This window comes from Chiloscyllium plagiosum, unplaced genomic scaffold, assembly GCF_037043375.1.
Source record: "Chiloscyllium plagiosum isolate Xiang-an unplaced genomic scaffold, Cpla_swu_hap1 HiC_scaffold_40, whole genome shotgun sequence".
In the NCBI taxonomy this organism is placed as follows: domain Eukaryota; kingdom Metazoa; phylum Chordata; class Chondrichthyes; order Orectolobiformes; family Hemiscylliidae; genus Chiloscyllium; species Chiloscyllium plagiosum.
Window position 1 is genome coordinate 37189097 of NW_028270178.1, and position 21141 is coordinate 37210237.

At 48.1% G+C, this 21141-nt stretch overlaps 1 long non-coding RNA gene across 1 annotated transcript in view; it reads right to left on the reverse strand.

The window, feature by feature from the left end:
• LOC122542924 (uncharacterized) overlaps positions 1-21141 on the reverse strand; it is a 39414-nt gene that overhangs the window by 2758 nt on the left and 15515 nt on the right. Inside the window, exons 3-4 of the long non-coding RNA XR_015753963.1 lie at positions 5880-6033; positions 1720-1785 (exon numbers count right to left, since the gene is read on the reverse strand). This is a non-coding gene — a long non-coding RNA (uncharacterized LOC122542924). The remainder of the gene's footprint in view (positions 1-1719; positions 1786-5879; positions 6034-21141) is intronic.

Sequence of the window (21141 nt, forward strand, 5' to 3'; positions counted from 1 at the left end):
GGGATCATTCCATACTCAGGCGAGTACAGGCGTGTCAGGACAGCAGCTAGAGGGGGAGTGAGTGAGTGGGGGGAGCACAGATAAGGTCGCATCTGCAGACATGCAGCTCACATTGATGTCCCATTGAGGGTGGCACAGTGACTCAGTGGCAAGCACTGCTGCCTCTCAGCACCAGGGACCCGGGATTGATCACATCCACAGGTGACTGCCTGCGTGAAGTTTGCACATTATCCCAGTGTCTGTGTGGGTTTCCTGCAGGTGCTCCAGTTTACTCCCACAGTCTGAAGATTACCCATAAATTACCCATAGTGCTCAGGAATGTGCAGGTTAGGGTGGATTGGCCACACTAAATTATCCATTGTGCCCAGGAATGTGTAGGTTAGGGTGATTTGGCCATGCTAAATTACCCCATAGTGTTCAGGGATGTGCAGGTTAGGGTGGATAGGCCATGTTAAATTAGCCATAGTGTTCAGGGATGTGTAGGTTAGGGTGGATTGGCCATGCTAAATTACCCCATAGTGTTCAGGAGTGTGCAGTTTAGGGTGGATTGTCCATGCTAAATTACCCCATAGTGCTCAGGAGTGTGCAGGTTAGGGTGGATTGGCCATGCTAAATTACCCCATAGTGTTCAGGGATGTGCAGGTTAGGGTGGATTGGCCATGTTAAATTACCATATTGCCCAGAGATGTATAGGTTAGGTGCATCAGTCAGGGGTAAATGTAGAGTAATATGGGAGGGGAATGAGTCTGGGTGAGTTACTCTTCAGAGGGTCAGTGTGGACTTGTTCGGTCGAAGGGCCTGTTTCCACACTGCAGGGATTCAATGATTCAGAACTTCAATCCTCCAATAGTTCGGACTCAGTAGGCTTTCGCAGGAGGAGGTTACAGAGACAGGGAGTGGCGTAGGGGCTGGAGGAGGTTACAGAGATAGGTAGGGGCTATAGGGGCTGGAGGTAGTTACAGAGATAGGGAGGGGGTGTAGGGGCTGGAGGGGGGAACAGAGATAGGTAAGGGCTATAGGGGCTGGAGGAGGTTACAGAGATAGGGAGGGGGTGTAGGGGCTGGAGGGGGGAACAGAGATAGGTAGGGGCTATAGGGGCTGGAGGAGGTTACAGAGATAGGGAGGGGGTGTCAGGGCTGGAGGAGGTTACAGAGATAGGGAGGGTTGTAGGGGTTGGAGGGGGAAACAGAGGTAGGGAAGGGTATAGGGGTTGGAGGAGGTTACAGAGATAAGGAGGGGTGTAGGGGCTGGAGGGGGTTACAGAGATGGGGGGGGTGTCAGGCCTGGTGGGGTTACAGAGATAGGGAGGGATGTAGAGGCTGGAGGAGGTTACAGAGATAATGAGGGGTGTCGGGGCTGGAATAGGTTACAGAGATAGGGAGGGGTGAAGAGGCTGGAGGAGTTTACAGAGATAGGGAGTGTTTTGGGGCTGGAGGGAGTTACGGAGATGGGAGGAATTTAGGGGCTGGAGGTGGTTACAGAGATAGCGAGTGTTGAAGAGACAGAGGGGGATTCAGGAATACGGAGGGGTATAAATGCCGGAACGGATAACTGAGACTGTGATGGGGTGTGAACCTGTAGTATTCCGGTTCCCTTTCACTAATCACTCCCACCCTCCCAAAGTTTTTGCAGCAATTGCTGCTCTCAATCCCCAAAGCAGGCTGTTCTCCTCCCCACCTCCCGATCCCACAATAGCCAACACAATGATGTGATACTTACACCCCTCACTATGAACTTCCACCCTCTGAGTGTTGGTGGTCACATGGGCGCGTGTACGCTGAGGTACTGTGAACAGAGACAGGACACTGTTAGATGGACTGGACACAACCGGATTCTTGGTCATATCAATGCAAAAGGCTACAGCGAGGGAAGAGTTAATCTGTGAGCTGGCACTCCAGCTCCACCCATGTGCATATTAGTTTTTAGACCACGCTGAAGGCAGTTTCACTCAGAGAGGAAGAGACACAGAGGAGCAGTGGGAATGGGACAGGCTGGTAATCCAGAGCCTGAAGCTAATGTTCTGGCGACATGTGTCTCCATCCCACCCTAACACGGGGTGATGTTGGAATGCTGCACCAGGGCCAGAGCAGGGAACAGGGCAGCGGGCTGCAGTTAGATCACTGAGTGACCCAGACATAACCGATCCTCGCCCAACTCCAGTGGAAGGGAAAGGAGATATCAAAGGGAACTGGGTGTAGGATGGCTGTGAGACAGACTGCCTGAGGTCACAGGTCACGCAGAATATGAGGACCAGATTACATTTCCAACCAATGAGAGAGACAGAGAGACAGGGACCGACAGAGAGAGAAAAGGAAAGACTCAGATAGAGAGACTGTTACAGACGAACAGATACAAAAGTTGTTGTGGTTCTGTTTGCCGAGCTGGAAGTTTTTGTTGCAAACGTTTCGTCCCCTGGCTAGGCGACATCATCAGTGCTTGGGAGCCTCCTGCGAAGTGCTTCTTTGATGTTTCCTCCGGTGTTTATAGTGGTCTGTCCCTGCCGCTTCCGGTTGTCAGTTTCAGCTGTCCGCTGTAGTGGTTGGTATATTGGGTCCAGGTCGATGTGTTTGTTGATGGAGTTTGTGGATGAATGCCATGCCTCTAGGAATTCCCTGGCTGTTCTCTGTCTGGCTTGCCCTATAATGGTAGTGTTGTCCCAGTCGAATTCATGTTGCTTGTTGTCTGCGTGGCTGGCTACTAAGGATAGCTGGTCGTGTCGTTTCGTGGCCAGTTGATGTTCATGTATGCGGATTGTTAGCTGTCTTCCTGTTTGTCCTATATAGTGTTTTGTGCAGTCCTTGCATGGTATTTTGTACACTACATTAGTTTTGCTCATGTTGGGTATCGGGTCCTTCGTTCTGGTGAGTTGTTGTCTGAGCGTGGCTGTTGGTTTGTGTGCCGTTATGAGTCCTAGGAGTCGCAGAGTCGCAGGAGCATCTCAGAACTGACAGCCAGACTACTGCGACTCCTAGGACTCATAACGGCGCACAAACCAACAGCCACGCTCAGACAACAACTCACCAGAACGAAGGACCCGATACCCAACATGAGCAAAACTAATGTAGTGTACAAAATACCATGCAAGGACTGCACAAAACACTATATAGGACAAACAGGAAGACAGCTAACAATCCGCATACATGAACATCAACTAGCCACGAAACGACACGACCAGCTATCCTTAGTAGCCACACATGCAGACAACAAGCAACATGAATTCAACTGGGACAACACTACCATTATAGGGCAAGCCAGACAGAGAACTGCCAGGGAATTCCTAGAGGCATGGCATTCATCCACAAACTCCATCAACAAACACATCGACCTGGACCCAATATACCAACCACTACAGCGGACAGCTGAAACTGACAACCGGAAGCGGCAGGGACAGACCACTATAAACACCGGAGGAAACATCAAAGAAGCGCTTCGCAGGAGGCTCCCAAGCACTGATGATGTCACCTAGCCAGGGGATGAAACGTTTGCAACAAAAACTTCCAGCTCGGCGAACAGAACCACAACAACGAGCACCCGAGCTACAAATCTTCACAGATACAAACGTGGTGACAATCCTGGCTTGTCCGCACTGCTTTCTGCATTTCAGATCTGAAAATAAACCAGCGAGAGAGAAATAGACCATCCCGTTCACACAAATACATCGTGAAAAGCTCCCTCTGCACTGTCCCCATCAAACACTCCCAGGGCAGGGTTAGCATGGGGTTAGATACAGAGTAAAGCTCCCTCTGTACTGTCCCTCATCAAACATCCCAGGACAGGGACAGCACAGGGTTAGATACAGAGTAAAGCTCCCCCTACACTGTCCCCCATCAAACACTCCCAGGACAAGGACCGTACAGGGTTCCATACAGAGTAGAACTTCTTCTACACTGCTCGAGTGAATAAGGTGGACACTGTGTCCCTGCTCAGTGAAATCTTGTGGGGAGTGAATTTGTTGTTACTGCTTACAGTCCTTGCAGCTTTCAGTTATGACCTGTTGATCATTGATAGTTTGAGAAATGAAACATAATGGAAACAGTGTCTTGGTGAACAGAGTGTCATGGTGAAACATCAACTACAGGGAGGACAGGAAGATAATGTGGCAGAGTGGGAGAGCAAGGGGATAGGAGGAGAAATCAGGAGAGAGACACAGAGAGAGAGAGACACAGAGAGAGAGAGAGAGAGGTAAAGAGAGAGAGAAAGAGGCAGAGGGAGAAAATGAACACAGCAACAGTCACATACAGAACCAGCGATGGGAGAGAGAGAGGGAGAGAGAGGATGAGAAAGAGGTAGGGGAGTGAGTCAACACAGCAACACAGTTACACACAGAAACAGCTGTATAAGGGAGAGAGGTAAAGAGAGTGTGAGAAAGGGAGGGGGAGAGAGGCAGAGCAGTGTAAGTTGCCCCGATTGGAAGCAATCTTTCAAACATCCAAAACGTCAAGGTCACGGGTTCAATTCACTCTCAACCTGTCCGAGGGTCAGTACTGAGGGAGCGCCGCACTGTCCGAGGGTCAGTACTGAGGGAGTGCCGCACTGTCCGAGGGTCAGTACTGAGGGAGTGCCGCACTGTCCGAGGGTCAGTACTGAGGGAGTGCCGCACTGTCGGAGGGTCAGTACTGAGGGAGCGCCGCACTCTCCGAGGGTCAGTACTGAGGGAGTGCCGCACTGTCGGAGGGTCAGTACTGAGGGAGTGCCGCACTGTCGGAGGGTGAATACTGAGGGAGTGCCACACTGTCAGAGGGTCAGTACTGAGGGAATGCCGCACTGTCGGAGGGTCAGTACTGAGTGAGTGCCGCACTGTCGGAGGGTCAGTACTGAGGGCGTGCCGCACTGTCGGAGGGTCAGTACTGAGGGAGTGCTGCACTGTCGGAGGGTCAGTACTGAGGGAGTGCCGCACTGTCGGAGGGTCAGTACTGAGGGAGTGCCGCACTGTCGGAGGGTCAGCACTGAGGGAGTGCCGCACTGTCGGAGGGTCAGTACTGAGGGAGTGCCGCACTGTCGGAGGGTCAGTACTGAGGGAGTGCCGCACTGTCGGAGGGTCAGTACTGAGGGAGTGCTGCATTGTCGCAGGATCAGTACATCAGGAATTAGCTCTTTCCCTTTCAATCCTTCCTCCCATCTCAATTTCCCTCTCAAACCTCTCCCCATCAATCTCTCTTTTCATCTCCATGTGCTCTTTCAGTCTTTTCCGTCTTGTCCTGTACCCTTGCTTTCTCCATCCCCATCTCTCGGTCTCCCTGCCCCCTCCCCGTCTCTCCACCCTCCCTCCATCTCCATCCCTTCAGCGTTGGGCTCCCTCCAGCAGTTTGACTCCAGTCTGACCGGTACTCACCTTGCTGCAACAGTAACAACAGCACCAGAAGCTGAAGGACACTGTGATTCTGACAGGGTCTGACCACAGCCTTGCCTCTCCCTGCACTGAGCCACCTCACCTCCATCCAGGTAACCCTCCTGCCATTAGCTGCACCAGCCCCAAATCCTGCCCACTTCTCATTGGCCTTCCTGTTCACCTGGGCCCTCCTTCCCACCACCCCTATGTCCTTCCACCATTGACCAACAGTATAGCCCATGAGTTGGCGTTTGCTCATTGTTGAAATGGCTGAGTCACATGGTGAAGGGGAGAGTGGGTGACGTGCCAAGACTGTCTCAGCCATGGCGGACAGTCTGAGGGGATTGGTCAACTCAACGGGCCACTTTAATTGGCTGCTGATCTGCAAGCCCTGTAATGCAGCCAATAGAAGTTTCTGCATTGTTCCTCACTAGACGACACCTTTCTGAATTTCACTCCTGAAAGTCATTCTGTTTCCTAATTTCATGTCTCCCCGAGACAATTTCTCTCTTTCTTAATATCACATAAGGTTCCAGTGAGGAATTGTCACCTGATTCAGCCTTTGGACTCCAACATGGGACTGTTCCAGCGTTTCATCATCGAGTACAGGAGTTGGTTCATCTTTGTACTAGACCTTCATAAGACCACATTTGGAATACTGCATGCAGTTCTGGTCACCCGACTAGAGAAAGGATATTATTAAACTAGAAAGAATGCAGAAAAAATTTACTAAGATACTGCCTGGATTGGAGGATTTAAGTTAAAGGTAGAGGCTGTTTACGCTGGGGCTTTTATCCCTGGGGCGTCAGAGACTGAGGGGGTGACCTTACAGAGGTCTATTAAACCATCAGAGGCATTGATAAGGCAGTTAGCTTTCCCCATTGTAGGAGAGTGTCTAATCTAGAGGGGACAAGTTTAAGGGGAGAGATACAAAAGGGTCCAGAGGGGACAATGTTTTCACACAGAGGGTGGTGAGGGTCTGGAACTGTCACGGTGGAAGCGAGTACAATTTCATCATTGAAGAAACATTGAGACAGGGACATGGATGGGATCAGGGGGGAGGGATATGGACCAAACGCTGGGAGAGGGGTTGAGATTAATTGTGAACACGGGACAGTATGGACAGCTTGTGCTGATGGGCCTGTTCCCATGCTATAGACTCTGGATTATGTCTGTGCTGGCTCTTTCAGACACTCACTAACCTATACCTGTCCCCTGTAGTCATAGAGACATACAGCAAGGAAACAGGCCCTTCGGCCCAACTCGTCCATGCCGACCCAATATCTTCAATTAATCTAGTCCCATTTGCCAGCACTTGGCTCATATCCTTCTGAACACTTCCTATTCACATACCCATCCAGATGCCTTTTAACTGCTGTATGGTGGGCATCACTAGCCGATCCACATTTATAGCCCCGTCCCTAGTTGCCCCCTTGAGAAGGTGGGAGTGAGTTGCCTTCTTGATCCGCTACAATCCATGTGTTGTGGGTAGACCCACAATGCCCTGAGGGAGGGGATTCCAAGATTCTGACCAAGCCACACTGAAGGAACGGTGGTATATTTCCGAGTCAGGATGGGGAGTGGCTCGGAGGGGAACTTGCAGGGGGGGGGGGGGGCGGGGGGGGTGTTCCCATGTATCTGCTGCCCCTCATCCTTCTGGATGGAAGTGGGTGCAGGGGGGGGGGTGTTCCCATGTATCTGCTGCCCCTCATCCTTCAGGATGGAAGTGGGTGTAGATTTGGAAGGTGCTGCCTGAGGATCTTTGGGGAATTTCTGCAGATGGTACACACTGCTGCTACTGAGCATCGGTGGGGGAGGGTGGGGATGTTTGTGGATATGGTACCAATCAAGTAGGGGCTGCTTTGTCCTAGATGGTGTCGATCTTCTGGAGTGTTGCTGGAACTGCCCCCATCCAGGGTAAGTGGGGAGTATTCCATCATACTCCTGACCTGTGCCTTGTAGATGGTGGACAGGTTTTGGGGAGTCAGGAGGTGAATTACTGGCTACAGTATTCCCAGCCTCTGGCCTGCTCTTGTGGCCTCTGCACTGATATATCTCTCAAATCCAGTGTGTTTTTGGTCAATGGTAACCCCAGGATGTTGATCGTGGGGGATTCAGTGATGGTCGTGGTATTAATGGTTGGAATGTCTCTTATTAGAGATGGTCATAGCCTGGCATTTGTGTGGCACAGGTGTTACCTGCCACTTGTCAGCACAAGCCTGGATATTGTCCAGGTATTGTTACATTTGAACACGGACTGATTCAGTATCTGAGGAATCGCTGAAGACTGCAATTATCAGTGAACATCCCCACTTCAGACCTTTTGATGGAGGGAAGGTCATTGATGAAGCAGATGAAGATGGTTGGGGCCTAGGACGCTACCCTGAGGGACTCCTGCAGAGATGTCCTGGAGCTGAGATGACTGACCCTCCACCAACCATGACCATCTTGCCCTGTGCCAGGTCTGACCTCAACCAGTGGAGAGTTTGCCCCTCCCCCCCATACCCATTGATTCCAGTCTTGCCAGAGCTTCATGATGCCACACTCGGTCGAATCATGTCAAGGGATATCACTCTCACCTCACTGTCTCTACCCTCATGGTTTCCAACACCCCGGTCAAATCTCTTTGGAACCTTTTCCTCCAAGGAAGACATTCCCAAGCTCTACAGTTGATCCACATCACTGAAGATCTTCATGTCTGGAATTATTTCTGACATCCTGTTGATGTTCCTGGTCATTGGTTCTGAATCTTTAATGGCATTGGGGTTCTGCCCAATCTGATCAAGTCCACATTATTTGGCAGGATATTTCAATGCAGTCTCCTGTCTGAGACCTCTGTGTCTTCTCTCCCTCCTGCCAGTATTCATTAATAGACTCGATGGTACCTGTAGCCTGTAGACCATCCCTGTCTGAACAATGGCATCTTGTACCTAACGTTCCCTGGAAACTGAGCACATGTGACCATGTAGCAGCTGTCAACAACCCCATGTTGTATCCAACATGGTCAATGCACCACATGACCACAGACATCACGTCCCCAGCATCTGACTGAGTCTGAATCTTTATTGTCAGACAGCAACCATTAGACTCTCCCTTTTAGGAGCTGGTCCTGGCCTGGCACTCGTGTGGCATCAAACTTGCCCCTTGCTAGCCCCAACCTGCATATTGTCCAGCTGTTGCTGTATTTCCACACAGTTTCAGTACAGATTAAATAAACACAAAATTCTGCCACTGAGGAATACTTATAACTACGCAGTTAAAACCACCATTTTATGGTAATTAATGGTAATTGCCTTTTCCCGAGGTTGGGGTGTTTCCAGACAAGGGGGCACAGTTTTAAGTTGAGATTTGAAAAAGACACGAGGGACAAATTATTTACACAGAGGGCGGATTGCGTGTGGAATGATGAAGTGGTGGATGCGGGTACAGTGATCCAAACACATTGGTGCTGTGGGACCCAGTGAAGCCACTCTCAAAGTGGGTTTGCTCCATGTTGGCCAGAGCCAGGGTGAAGAGCTCCACTAAGATGGCACAGTAACTCAATGGTTAGCACTGCTGTCTCACGGCGCCAGGAACCCGGGTTCGATTCCAGTCTCGGGCGACTGTCTGTGTGGAGTTTGCACATTCTCCCTCTGGCGAGTGGGTTTCCTCCGAGTGCTCCTGTTTCCTCCCACAATCCAAAGATGTGCAGGTTAGGGTGGATGGACAATACTAAATTACCCATAGTGCCCAGGGATGTGCAGGTTAGGGTGGATTGGCCATGCTAAATTACCCCATGATGTCCAGGGATGTGCAGGTTAGGGTGAATTAGCCATGCTGCATTACCCTTCGTGTTGAGGGATTGCAGGTTAGGGTGGATTGGCCTTCCTGAAGAAGGGCTTATGCCCGAAATGTCGATTCTCCTGTTCCCTGGATGCTGCCTGACCTGCTGCGCTTTTCCAGCAACACATTTTCAGCTCTGATCTCCAGCATCTGCAGACCTCACTTTCTCCCCATGCTAAATTACCCCATAGTGTTCAGGGATGTGCAGGTTAGGGTGGATTGACCATGCTAAACTACTCGTAGTGTTCAGTGATGTGTAGGTTAGGTGCTTTAGTCAGAGGTAAATGGAGAGTGGTGGGTGTGGGTGACTTACTCTTTAGACAGTCAGTGTGGACTTGTTGGGCCGAATGGCCTGCTTCCACACTGTAGGGATTCTATGTTCTATAATCGGTCACTGCTGGAGATGATCCAGAACGTTACTGACACGAGGAGACAGCGTTACAGAGATGGGCACGGGACGTCAGCACAAGAGACACTTGAGGGGCAAACAATATCCCATAGGAAACACTGAGATATTACTGCAGGGAGACACATGGCTATTCAGTTTACACAAGGCAGGTTTAGCGTGTGCACTGGCTGGGCGACGGTTAACTTAACAAGTTGAGGGGAGGAATTACAAGACTGTTGCGTCTCGTGGTGTTGCCACAGCTTCACAGCTGAGGGAATACAGCTCTCCTACTCCATCACAGCTCAGACCCCTTCAAGTATGACACTGTAGAAGCACACTTCTCTGTTGTAACCGGAGCTCAATATAAACCCAGACACTTGTGTACCCGAGAGTGTGCGATGCTCAAACCTAACTGATCGCCATTAAGGAACATCCGTAGAATCTGACATAGTACGATTCCCAGTTGTTGTTTTAATGCTACAAGAGTCAACACAGATGTTTCTACACCTGGTAATGTGCTATGCCAACTCCTTCTGGAGTACTCCAAGGCCCTTGGGGAATGTTTTTAATGGGGATAGGGGAGTGGGAGTATTAATTTCACTTAAAATAATAGATAAATTTCACTCTGTATCTAACCCTGTGATGGCCCTGTCCTGGGAGTGTTGGATGGGGGCACAATATAGAGGGAGCTTTACTCTGTATCTAAACCCATTCTCCCCAGACTCGGGGAGATTCAGATGGGAAAGTGTAAAGGGACACATACTTTCTCTCTAACCCAGTGTTGGAGCTGTCTTGAGTATGTTTGATGGGGACAGGATGGGGAAGTGGGTGATTTAATCAATAGTTGAAACTTTATTGCTGGAACAGCACAGCAGGTCAGGCAGCATCCAGGGAACAGGAGATTCGACGTTTCGGGCACAGGCCCTTCTTCAGGAATGAGCAGAGAGTGTTCAGCAGGAGAAGATAAAAGGTAGGGAGGAGGGACTTGGAGGAGGGGAGTTGGAAATGTGATAGGTAGAAAGAGGTCAAGGTGAGGGTGATAGGTCGGAGTAGGGTGGAGGCGTAGAGGTCAAGAAGAAGACTGCAGGTCAGGAAGGCGGTGCCGGGCTGGAGGGATCCGGCTGAGACAAGGTGGGGGGAGGGGGGATGAAGAAACTGGTGAAGTCCAAGTTCATCCCCTGCGGTTGGAGGGTTCCCAGTCGGAAGATAAGACGCTCCTCCTCCGACCGTCGGGTTGTTGTGGTTTGGCGGTGGATGAGTCCAATGACCTGCATATCCTCGGTGGAGTGGGAGGGGGAGTTGAAATGCTGTGCCACAGGTTGGTTGGGTTGGTTCGTCCGGGTGGCCCAGAGGTGCTCTCTGAATCGCTCCGCAAGTAGGCGGCCTGTCTCCCCAATATAGAGGAGGCCACACCGGCTGCAGCGGATGCAGTAGATGATGTGGGTGGAGGTGCAGGTGAATCTGTGGCGGATATGGAAGTTTCCCTTGGGGCCTTGGAGAGAAATGAGGGGGGAGGTGTGGGCGCAAGTCTTGCACCTCCTGCGGTTGCAAGGGAAGGTGCCGGGAGTGGTGGTTGGGTCGGTGGGGGGTGTGGATCTGACAAGGGAGTCGCGGAGGGAGTGGTCTCTACGGAAAGCTGATAGGGGAGGGGAGGGAAATATATCCTTGGTGCTGGGGTCTGTTTGGAGGTGGCGGAAGTGACGGCGGATGATGCGCTGTACATGGAGATTGGTGGGGTGGTAGGTGAGGACCAGTGGGGTTCTGTCCTGGTGGCGGATTTAATCAATACCCAATCCCACATTGAACACGGCTGGGAAATGTAAAATGCTGAAGTTTAGAGCTTTACTCTGTATCTAACACCATTCTCTACCTGCCCTGCAGTTTTCAATAGGGATAGTGTAAACATGGGGAATCTGGTGAAATTGTAGGAGAACTGAAATAATGTGAGATGTGAAGAGATGCATGTTGAATGTTAGACTGAAGACAAGATCAACTAAATGGTCAAATGTTAAATTGGGAGCAGGAATACAAAAAGCTGCTGGTACGTTTCTGTTCTGTTACATATTTCCAAGTTTCAGATTGGGGCTGAATTATTGTCATAATGGGGAATGTCTCAAAAGCGGTTTTCCGTCCTGCATGAATGCATCATTAAAATGTGAATTCCCTTGCAGAGATAGGAAATGGAGACAGTCTTTAAGGTGTGTGTGTGTGTGTGTGTGTGTGTGTGTGTGTGTGTGTGTGTGTGTGTGTGTGTGTGTGTGTGTGTGTGTGTGTGTGTGTGTGTGTGTGTGTGTGTGTGTGTGTGTGTGTGTGTGTGTGTGTGTGTGTGTGTGTGTGTGTGTGTGTGTGTGTGTGTGTGTGTACATGAGTGGAATCATTGACACTCAAGTTGGACACACCAGGAATAGTCTCTCGCTCACACAGATATGCTCACTCATACTCAGAACCACAAACACGCACGATGGAAATATCGAAATTTACGTCAGAGAGAGAGTTTTTCCAGGAATCACATTTAGAGCAAGAAAATTCCAAGACAGAACCTCACTTCCAGAGGTTTAGGGTCAGAGAATTTAGATGTTAATGTGGGACCAAGGTTTAATATTTTCAAACCATATGGATGTTGCCAGCCTGCCTTGCTTTTCCCTATTTATAAAGTTAATGTCACTGCTGTGCTAATATAAAATGGTGGCTGTGAACAAAGCTAAGATGTCTGATTTGATTCATTTGTCAGTAAGGGAGAGGGGGCAATGTGTCAAAAGCTATTTCCATTTATAGATCCTTGCTGAGGTAGGAAATGGAGATAGCTCTGTGCAGGTGATTCAAATGCAAATGCCAGAACCTGTTTCCAGTGAATGCCTGAGACAATGCCTTACTTTCCAAACTCCAAATATCTGAGAGATTCAAATATACAAAACCTGAAATAGCTCAGCCACTGAGTTGTAGGTATGCAGCCTTGGATCAGAATCTGTTGCAGTGAGAATTGTGTGTGGCTCGGCCCCATCCCAAAATCAAGTGTTTCTCAAATCCCACACTGACCCGCTGTGGGTTCAAACAGTGTGTTGCCTACAAAGAAAAGGAAATAGCTCATCTGCAATTCAACAAAGCTCTTCATGGAACTTTGTGTGTCTGTTGGTTTCAGTGTCTTTAAACAGGATTAAACATAAATGACTTGGAGGTGCTGGTGTTGGACTGGGGTGGACAAAACTAAAATTCACACAACAGTCCAACGTGTAAAATCTGGGAACACATTATCTGCTGGCACTACCATCATGTTAATTTTCTGACATTTATGTACAAGGTCAGCCAAACCCCTTGGACAATAATTAGATTAGGTTAGATTAGATTCGGCCCAACGAGTCCACACTGACTCTCCGAAGAGTAACCCATCCAGACCCATTCCCCTACCATACATTTACTAATGCACCTAATACTATGGGTAATTTAGCATGGTCAATCCACCCTAACCTGCACATCGTTGGACTGTGGGAGGAAACCAGAGCACCCTGAGGAACCCCATACAGACACTGGGAGAATGTGCAAACTCCACACAGTCGCCCGAGACGGGAATTGAACCCGGATCCATGGTGCTGTGAGGTGCAGCGCTAACCACTGAGCCACCGTGCCACCCCACCTTATTGCACACACGTGTGTCTCATAAAGGTGGTTTCTCTGTTCTCACTGCTAGAGGTTGCAAGATTGAAACCTTATAACTCCCAATTAGTTTCTTTTTTTTTAAGATTTAATTTCTATAGGAACTGCTCAGAGCTGGCCAAGAGTCTATTTGATGTCCTCTTTCCAGAAGAAGCTTAGTTTCTAGATTGGCTCCAGGGACAGTCTTGAGAGAACAGACAAAGAGTGACTGAGTAGTTGATCACTTTGAATGTTTCTCCAGGTTAACTGGAGACTGTTGATGTGGTTGTTAAGAAGACAGACAGTGTGTTAGCTTTTTTGTGTTTCAGAAACACGAGGTCATGCTGGGGGAATGGGGGAGGGAGAGTGGAAATGGGAATGGGGGAGGGGGAGGGAGAGTGGGAATGGGAGAAGGGGAGTGGGAATGGGGGAGGGGGAAATGCAGGAGGGGCATTGGGAATGGGGAGGGGGAGTGGGAATGAGAAATGGGGATGTGGAGTGGGAATTGGGGAGTGGGAATGAGAATGGGGAAGGGAGGGGGATTGGGGGATGGGGAGAGGGAATGGAAAGAGAGAGAGAGATAGATTTGAATGAGAGAAGAGATACTGACATTATGTATGAGAGGGAGATAGTGAGATTGTACATGGGATGGAGAAACAAGTTGTGAGATTTTAAATGAGAGAGCAGGAGAAAAACAGTGAGATTGTGCATGAGACAGAGAGAGTTTGTACTTGAGAGAGATTCACCTTCCCCGTGACACTGAGGAACTCCTGTGTCACACACCAGAATGATATCCAACACCGTGTTTGGGAGCAGAACATGGCCCATGGAATCAGGAAGTCGGTTCATGTGGATGTTCAGAACCAGGAATCTCGCACAGAACGACAACAGAACAGACAGAATCAAACAAAGAACTTGGTGTTGAATTTGAGAAAGAGTTCTGTAACTTTTAAGAACATGGAGCCAGTGATATATTGACCCCATTGTATCACGGGCGAGAGTTCGGGACTGTCTCATTGTGTGTGTATATGTGTGTGCCTGTGTGTGGAGGTATGTGATGGAGACAGTTTAAAGTGAGTGTAACTCTGTGTCTCTGCTTGGGGAATGTCTGTCCTTCAAATATTTGACTGCGACTTCATCGAGAGCTCTCCCCGTGAACTAACAGTCATGGGAGTCATTAATGCAGACACTGTACAGGGAGCTTTATTCTGTATCTCTCTCCATTAAACAGGACATATCATCGGAATGTGCAGCTGATGCACAAATTGGCAATGCAGTAAACAGGGAAGGAGTTGTAGACCTTAGGGGGATATAGACAGATGCTGTTTACTGTCGTTGGGAAGATGTCTGAGTACAAAAGTGGTCCACTTTTGCTGAGATGCTGATGTCATTTCAGTGAAGCACTCACAGAGAAACTTCCTTCCTGCTGTTGGCCAATTAATATGAAACACAGAATTCCAGGGAAATAGGCATGTGAGGGGTGAGGGATTTCTGTTTGTCATAAAGAGCAAAACGGTCACCCAAAGTCCTTGGAGGAAGAGGCCTGGCTTGGATTTAACTCAAATCATAGCCTGACACTGCAAACCCACAAGGTAACTGAGGGATGGACATTTATAAAACACAGTCCATGTCTTCAATCTAATCTCAAACTGGGTTACAGGGAATGGAGCAGTTTTGTAATATCCTCAGTGTGATTGAGGGAATGGGGAAGCTAATTTCAGAGACAGAGCGAGAGAGTTACAGACTCAGATACAGAGCCAGAGACACTCAGAGACAGGATCGGAGGGTCCTGGAAATGTTTCAGAGCTGATTCTGAGATAGACACGAGCTGTACAGCAGCAGATGGGAGTGAATCATTCTCTGTTACCAATACAGCACTAGACACAGTCTCGTGGAATAACTGAGATGATGGGCTCCTGTGTTCCGTTTGCTGATAACACAAAGTGATGTGGGAGAGTAAAATGCAAGGAGGACACAGAAAGGCTGGGAAGGGGTTTGAACAGGTTCAGTGAGTAAGCGAGTAAAACATAGTCTGTGCATTCCTGACGAAGGGCTATTGCCTGAACCATCGATTCTCCTGCTCCTCGGATGTTACATGACCTGCTGTGCTTTTCCAGCACCACACTCTTAACTCTGATCTCCAGCATCTGCAGTCCTCTCTTTCCCATAGTCTGTGCAATATCACACAGATAAATGGGAGGCTTGTTCCTTCGTTTCAATCTTGAAACGGTTTCAGAGTTTTGTTCGAGTTTTAAACAATGATTCTAATCCGAGACCCAAAAGCAGCAAGAAACCTTTCTCTCTATCTATCCCAGCAGTTTTCATTATTGTCTCAAAAACTTTCATTCCCTCTGACCCTTCTAAATCCTAGGGACACAACCGTGGGTTTGGGTCATTTCCCTCCCTCCCCAGTGACCCATTGCTGTCCAGCTATCATTCTGGTGAATCTATACTACACTCAGATATACATGCACTCCCCAATTTCCTACTCTTTCTGATCTCTCCCTATTTGTTAAGTCAATATCAGTGCTAGGCTAATGTGAAATGGCTGCCATGAACATATCTAATTTGGCTGACACCTTCGGAATCATTTGTTGGAGCTTTGCAGATTAAAACAGACCCTTGCAGTTTGAACAGGATCATCCCTCAACCTCCTGCAAATGGAATACAGTGAGATGGGAAGCCATGGTGTTTGGATGTTAGACTGAGGAGGAACAATACAGACAAAATGGTACAATATTAACATGGGGGAGGGGGTGGGCGCAGGAACTAAGAAGTCTTCCGTTATGGATCTGGAATTCTGTCAGCACAGGAGAGGGGAAGATGTCTCAAAAGCACTTTCCAAATTTGGTGACACCATCACACTTACTTTCTGTGATTTGTGAACAAGGATCTGGGATATATTGAATATTTAAATCAGCATGGAGTAAAGTCATATTTGACGCAATAATGCAAGACCCTGGTAGTATGCATGTATACACACACACACACACACACGGAATAACCAAATATATGAGCATTTTCAAATATTAAAGCTCCATTAAAGAACCCTTGGATGTCAGATGAACACAGGACATTCACACACCTAGGCAGGCTCAAGACTCACCTCCCTCCGACACGGAGAGGCTCCTGTTTCACACTACGGATTGCCCTCAGACGTTGTGTTTGGGAGCAGGACATGGCACATGGGTTGAGGACGACTGTCCATGTGGATGTTCAAAACCAGCAATCTCACGGGGAATCAGAACAGAACAGACAGAATCAAACAAAAGCCTTGGTGTTGAATTTGTGGAGTTCTTCCATTTTTGTTATGTGTCTGTCTCTGTGTGTGCGCATGTGTGTCTTTGTCAGTGTATGTGTGCGAGTGTGTGTGTGTGTGAGAGAGAGAGAGTGCATGAGAGTCTGTTTGTGTGTGTGTGTGTGTGTGTATAAGGTGGGGAGAGTAAGGAGTAACTTATATCAACATCTCTCATCAGATTATACCGGCTGTTAAATTTTTTGATTGCAATATCATCGAGAAGCTTTACTCTGTATCAAACTCAATGCTTTACCTGACCAGTGAGGGAATGGGAGAATTATTCAGTACCTAAATCCGTTCTTCCCTTCCCTGGACATGTTTGATGAGGATACAGTAAAAGGAGCTTTACCGTGTATCTAACCCCATATAGTTCCTGTCCTGAGAGTGTTGCTGGTGACAGTGCAGGATTTAACTTGAACAACACAAATACATTAAGGACAAAAGGGTGACTAGGGAGAGAATTATGGCCCCTCAAAGATCAGTAAGGCAGCCTTTGTGTGGAACCGCAGGAGATGGCGCAGAAAGTAAACGAGTATTTTGCATCAGTATTTACTGTGGAAAAGGACAGGGAAGATAAAAATGTCAGGAAATAGATGGTGACATCTTGAAAAATGTCCATATTACAGAGGAGGAAGTGCTGGATGTCTTGAAACATATAAAAGTGGATAAAACCCCAGGACCTGATCAGGTGTACCCTAGAACTCTGTGGGAAGCTAGGGAAGTGATTGCTGGGCCTCTTATTGAGATATTTAGATCATCAACAGTCACAGGTGAGGTGCCGGAAGACTGGAGGTTGGCTAACGTGGTGCCACTGTTTAAGAAGGGCGGTAAAGACAGGCCAGGGAACTATAGACTGGTGAGCCTGACCTCAGTGGTGGGCAAGTTGTTGGAGGGAATCCTGAGGGACAGGATGTACATGTATTTGGAAAGGCAAGGACTGATTAGGGATAGTCAACTTGGCTTTGTGCATGGGAAATCATGTCTCACAAACTTGTTTGAGTTTTTTGAAGAAGTAACAAAGAGAATTGACAAGGGCATAGCGGTAGATGTGATCTTTGTGGACTTCAGTAAGGCGTTCGACAAGGTTCCCCATGGGAGCATGGTGAGCAAGGTTAGATCTCATGGAATACAGGGAGAACTCCATATTTGAATACAGAACCAGCTCACAGGTAGAAGATAGAGGGTGGTGGTGGAGGCCTATGACCAGTGGAGTGCCACAAGGATCGGTGCTGGGTCCTCTACTTTTCATCATTTATATAAATGATTTGGATGCGAGCATAAGAGGTATAGTTAGCAAGTTTGCTGATGACACCAAAATAGGAGATGTGGTGGACCACGAAGAAGGTTACCTCAGATGACAACGGGATCTTTATCTGATGGGTCAATGGGCTGAGAGGTGGCAGATGGAGTTTAATTTAGATAAATGCAATGTGCTGCATTTTGGGAAGCAAATCTTAGCAGGACTTATTCACTTAAGTAACCAAGTAACCTGGAGGTCGCCACTGATGATGTTACCTAGCCAGGTAATGAAACGTCAGGATATCAAACCTACAGCTCAGTGAGCAAACCTACACCCTAAATTTACAAGCATGTTGCCAGGCTGGGAGGATTTGAGCTACAGGGAGAAGTTGAATAGACTGGAGATGTTCTCCTTGGAGCGTCAGACGCTGAGGGGTGACCTTATCAAGGTTGATAAGATCATGTAAGGGGCATGGATAGGATAAATAGACAAAGTCTATTCCCTGGGGTCGCAGAGTCCAGAACTAGAGGGCATAGGTTTAGGGTCGGAGGGGCACGATAAAACCATGAGGGGCATGGATAGGGTAAATAGGCAAAGTCTATTCCCTGGGTGGGGGAGTCCAGAACTAGAGGGGCATAGGTTTAGGGTGAGAGGGGAAAGATATAAAAGAGACCTAAGGGGCAACATTTTCACCCAGAGGGTGGTACGTGTATGGAATGAGCTGCCAGAGGATGTGGTGGAGGCTGGTACAATTGTAAATTTAAGATGCATTTGGATGGGTATATGAATAGGAAGGGTTTGGAGGGATATGGGCCGGGTGCTGGCAGGTGGGACTAGATTGGATTGAGATATCTTGTCGGCATGGATGGGTTGGGCCGAAGGGTCTGTTTCTGTGCTGTACATCTCTATGACTCTCAGACATGAATGCTTATGCTGAAGGGAGACCTGATAGAAGTCTACAACGTTATGAAGGGGTAGAGAAAATGGACAGTCAGAGTCTTTTTTTCCCAAGGATAGGACAAAGAACAATACAGCACAGCACAGGCCCTCTGGCTCTTCATGTTGTGCCGAACTTTCTTCTAACTCTAAGATCAAGCCAACCCACATACCCTACATTTTACTGTCATCCATGTGTCCATCCAAGAGTCACTTAAATGTCCTTAATGTAGCTGACTGTACGACCACTGCTGGCAGTGCATTCCATGCATCCACCACTCTCTGTGTAAGGAACCTACCTCTGACATCTCCCCTAAACCTCCCTCCAATCACCTTAAAATTATGCCCTCCCGTGACAGCCATTACTGCCCTGGCAAAAAGTCCCTGGCTATCCACTCTATGCCTCCCATCATCTTGTACACCTTTATCAAGTCACCACTCATCCCTATAAGACATGCCCTCACATCCTGATAAATCTTTTCTGCACCCTCTCTACAGCTTCCACATCCTTCCTATAATGAGGCAACCAGAATCGAACACAATAGTCCAAGTGTGGTTTATAGAGCTGTAGCATAACCTTGCGGCTCTTAAACCCAATGTCCCTGCTAATGAAAGCCAACACGCCATACACCTTCTTAACAACCCTATCAACTTGGGTGGCAACTTCGAGGGATCTATGGATATGGACCCCAAGATCCCTCTGTTCTTTCATACTACCAAGAGTCCTGCCTTTAACCCTGTAATCTGAATTCAAATTTGACCTTCCAATATTAATCACTTCATCCTTTTCCAGGCTGAACGCCATCTGCCACTTCTCAGACCAGCTCTGCATCCTGTCAATGTCCTGTTGCAAATTACGACAGCCCTCCACACTATCCACAACTTCACTAACCTCCGAGTCATCGGCAAACTTACGAACCCACCCTTCTGCTTCCTCATACAAGTCATTTATAAACATCACAAAGAACAGAGTTCCCAGAACAGATCCCTGTGGAACATCACTGGTCACGGAGCTCAAGGCTGAATACTTTCCATCTACCACACTCTTTGTCTTCTACGGGCCAGACAATTCTGCATCCAGACAGCCAATTACCCTGTATCCCATGCCTCTTTACTTTCTGAATCAGCCTATCATGGGGAACCTTATAAAATGCCTTGCTAAAATCCATGTACACCACATCCACTGCTCAACCTACATCAATGTGTTTTGTCATATCTACAAAGAATTCAATAAGGCTTGTGAGGGATGACCTGCCCCTCACAAAGTCATGCTGATTATTTCTAAGCAAGGTATGCTTTTCCAAATAATCATAAATCCTGCCCCTCAGAATCCCCTCCAATAATTCACCCTCCACCGCCATAAGACTGGCTGGTCTGTAATTCCCACGATTAAATCTATTCCTTTTTTTGACCAAGGGAATAACATTTGCCACCCTCCAATCATCTTGTACTACTCCAGTGGACAATGAGGACACAAAAATCATAGCCAAAGGTGCAGCTTCCCATATAAACCTTGGGTATATTTTTCTGGCACAGGGGACTTATCTATCCCCATGTTTTTCAAAATTTCCCACACATCCTCCTTCTTAACATCAACCTGTTTGAGCATATCAGCCTGTTTCACGCTGTCCTCACAAACGTCAAGGTCCCTCTCAGTAGTGAATACTGAAGCAAAGTGTTCATTAAAGGACCTCCTCACCTCCTCCAACTCCAGGCACAAGTTTCCTCCACTATGCCTGATCAGCCATACTGTCATTCTGGCCATCCTCTTGTTCCTCACATAAGTGTAGAATGCCTTTGGGTTTTTCTTAATCCAACCTGCTAAGGCTTTTTCATGGCCCCTTTCTAGCTCTCCTAAGTCTTTCCTGGCTACCTTGTCACTCTCTGGAGCCCTGTCTGGTCCTTGCTTCCACAACCTTAAGTTTCCTTCTTCCTCTTGACTAGATGTTATAAATCTCTTGTCATTCAAGGTTCCTTCACCCTACTATCCCTTCCTTGCCTCATTGGGATAAATCTATCAAGCACTCACAAGTGCTCCCCAAACAAGCTCAGTTTTCGGTTGTGCATTTCCCTGAAATTATCTGCTCCCAATTTATGCTCCATAGTTCCTGCCTAATAGCATTGTAATTCCCCATCCCTCAATTAAATACTTTCCCATATTGTCTGCTCCTATCCCTCTCCATGACTATAGCAAAGGTCAGGAAGTTGTGATCACTATCACCGAAATGGTCTCCCATCGAGAGATCTGACACCTGACCTGGTTCATTGCCAAGCACCTAAACCAATATGGCCCCCCTTCTAGTCAGCCTATTCACACATTGAGTCAGGAATCCTCCCTGGACACACCTGACAAAATCTGCTCCATCCAAACTATTTGCATTAAGGAGGTTCCAATCGATATTATGGGATGTTGAGGTCACCCATGACAATAACCCTGTTACTTCAGCACCTTTCCAAAATCTGCCTCCCATGGAAATGTCAGTCATGAGAGAATGGAG